Below are 3,199 nucleotides of genomic sequence, written 5' to 3'. Positions count from 1 at the left end.
AGAGCGAGACTCTGTCTCAAAAAAAAAAAAAAAAGAATATGGTCTCATACAGCTACAATTTGTGACTAACATGCCATTTTATTTTGGATAAATGATACTTAAGTGATTCAAATGATCAACAACAACCCAGGCCCTCTAAAATATGTTAACACATTAATACTCTTTTAACTGCCCCCCCACCCATTTCTAACCTGTAACTTTTAAAGACTCAGAGTGGTAGTATAAGTGTTTTAGACAAGTCATGTGCTGGTAACACTTATCTCCCCATTGTTTCCTACCTTCCTTCACACAGTAAACAAACTATTTTAGAGTCACTTATATGACCTCATTATCACACACACTTGAAGAAGCCTCATGTGTAGTCTACTTAACAAGTGAGTTACATTTCTTTGCATCAGTTCTAAAATAAGTTCATTCACTAGATAATAAAGAGAATAAAACTAAAAATCCTAGGTCTCAAACTGAACAATCAGTTTTAATGAATCATCTCACTACATGATTTTTTTTTTAATAACTCACAATCAGGAGTGGGAATTACAGAACCATGAGATTAGACTAATAACCTAACAATTAGTCAAGGCAATATTTAAGCCAATATAATGTTTCAAGAGGAAGAACTGAGCTTTTTATATCGTTTAGGAGCAGGAAGGTAAAAATAAGATCATGGTCTGGACATGTTAAATTTGAGGAATCAGGCACAAACATCTGACAATTAGAAACATTACCAGAGTACAGAAGAGGACTCTAGGAAGAAAATGAGATCTGAGTGATCTCCACAGACGAGATAGTTCAAGGAGTTTAAGTAAACAAGACAAAAAATAAAAACAAGGGTGATGACAGAATCCTGGAAAATGACTACATTTAGAGAATGAAAAAAAAAGGGAGAAACTAATAAAAGTATTGTTGCTCTCAGGTAAGATAAAAGGCAAAATGTCATTAAGAGCTAGAATGTCTAATAAGAGTTTCAAATAGTAGTAGCTATCATTACAGTAACAAACACCAAACAGGACCCAAGAAGTACTGAAAAAACTAGAAGGCCACTGGGATGTGGCAGTGAAGTTTTGTGATTTTTAAGATGTCAGGTGGCAAAGGTTTGGGAAGGAGAGAAGGCAGCAGAGAGAAAGGCACATATCTTGCCAGTTTTTAAAAAGATTAGATAGAGAAATCCACTCTCCTATCTCCAAGGCAAAGACCTACATTCACAGTCTAATGTAAACCCAGTGAGGAGCTAGCAAACAGACTGAAGCAGGCAGGGGAGAGAAAAATCCCTTATTTATACTTTATTTATAGCATTTGATGATTTCCGTGGCGTAAATACTCCCACTATGGCCAATTTCAAGCTGCCAATGGTTGGCAAAATTCCTAAATTTAGCAATGGCTTGCTGGTACAAATCAATTCCAGCACACAACTGCAAATCACCTCTTTTATGGTCTACCCTGCAACTGGGCAATTCTGTGACAGCTTTCCTCTCAATTGTCACTTAATTATTCTCTAGGATAACTTAAAGCAATTCACAGAAGTCTACTCTACTCTCATTACTTTTAGCTTTCTCGATTGTTCTGCAGCTGAAAGGGGTTGGATGTTGAAAGCAAAATGGATCCCAGTATGCCAGTCTTCACTAAGTGCCACAAAGTAAAGGACAAGAATCATATTCAAAAAGCCATCAGATGACCATTTTATAACTTTCCTTTGTTAATGTCATCTCCCTATCTAAACCTCAAATGTTTTAAGGTTAGGGAACTGTATTCAAAACAAGAGCCAGACATCCCACGAGTCCCAATTCCAGTGACAGGCAGCAGAGATACAGGGTAAGCATCTTAGATTAAATCCAGACACCTCAAAGGGTTCCACTTCAGCCCTGCTACTTGCTGGCAGACTGTCAGTAGCCCTTCCAGTGGTAGTTTCAACTGCAAAATGGGAACAATAACATCCAGCACACAGGGTCAACCTTGGACTTCACAGGATCACTTCTAGGGATAGTCCCTAGACACTGCTAAAGCATATTGCCAAGAATACCAGGGAAGCCCACTTCTGTCTAGAAACTATGGCTGATCAGCTGCTAAGGAGTTTTTAATCATCTACCTCCAATGACCTTCAACCATCACTGCAAGCCATAAAACCCTTTCACGATTGTGTCCTGGACTCCCAGGCCCCACTACATCAAAACCAAAGAGTCCACCTGAAAGTAGTGTCAAGAATCAAAAATGTTGTAACAAACCAGATGAGAACACAACCTACCAATCAGGTTCCTACTTGCGTCCACATAGCATTCAACATTTCACCTCAATGCAACGAGGAAGTTCATCAACAAACCTCAACAAATAAACAAAACTCAAGAGAATAACTTCGTTTCTAATATTTCACAATTTTTCCCCATGACATCTTTCCAAATATCCCTGTCTTCATGGTACTCCATATTCTATCATTTAGGTTATGCTTCCTAGGCAAATTTCTCCCGAGGTCTGAAGTAGAACCGATGTCAAAAAATTAAATATATATGGGGGAAGTTTACTTTCCAATATAAATGACAGGTCTTGAAAAACAAGGCAATAATCTTCGTAACAATTATTCCAGTCATTAACTACTATGCTTCTACTAACAAATGCAAGAAGTCATTTAGATGTAGAAAAGAATAAATTCACTACACCTGTATATCAAAAAGTTTCAGATTAGACATCTGCCCTCCAACTTCCAGTTTCCTATACATTATGTGTGTTCTTCTAAGGCACATGCAACACACACTTCGCCAGTAAAGCCAGAATAACCTCAGAAGCGCAAACAAATAAGGGACAGTGGAGCTTGCAAGACAAAGACCTTTATTCGAAAAATGAATTATCACATTTGAACGTGGTATCTCTATCTTAAGGGCTAACTTTCTTTCTACGAAGTATCTGAAACCCACAGCCATACACCCACTTCCCTAACTTCTTCTCCCCTCCCTCCTTCTCGGCACCCCCGCCCTCCCGCCGCTTCCCGGGCGAATTCGGGCCTCTAATACCCCCCCCAAGGAAGCGCCGCCTCTTCCCATGGCTACGGGAAGGATCGCCCAGCGGCCGAGGCTGGACAGGGCACAGGTAGTACCTGTAGACGGAAGCCGCGTTGGGAGGCTGACAGAGAGACCCGGTCATTTCCCGCGCCTCGCAGTCAGGTGCAGGGTCTGCCGGGCACCGCCCGCCGGCCTCACTGGGGCAGGCCGGG

The 3,199-nt window shown here is 40.6% G+C and overlaps 1 protein-coding gene across 1 annotated transcript in view; it reads right to left on the bottom strand.

The window, feature by feature from the left end:
* The window catches only part of ABHD5 (abhydrolase domain containing 5), a 30,439-nt gene that overhangs the window by 26,734 nt on the left and 506 nt on the right, over window positions 1-3,199 (bottom strand). The window lies entirely within an intron of this gene.

The sequence above is a fragment of the Colobus angolensis genome, unplaced genomic scaffold (genome assembly GCF_000951035.1).
Source record: "Colobus angolensis palliatus isolate OR3802 unplaced genomic scaffold, Cang.pa_1.0 Scaffold344, whole genome shotgun sequence".
NCBI classification, from domain to species: domain Eukaryota; kingdom Metazoa; phylum Chordata; class Mammalia; order Primates; family Cercopithecidae; genus Colobus; species Colobus angolensis.
This window is presented reverse-complemented; position numbering and strand designations above follow the sequence as displayed.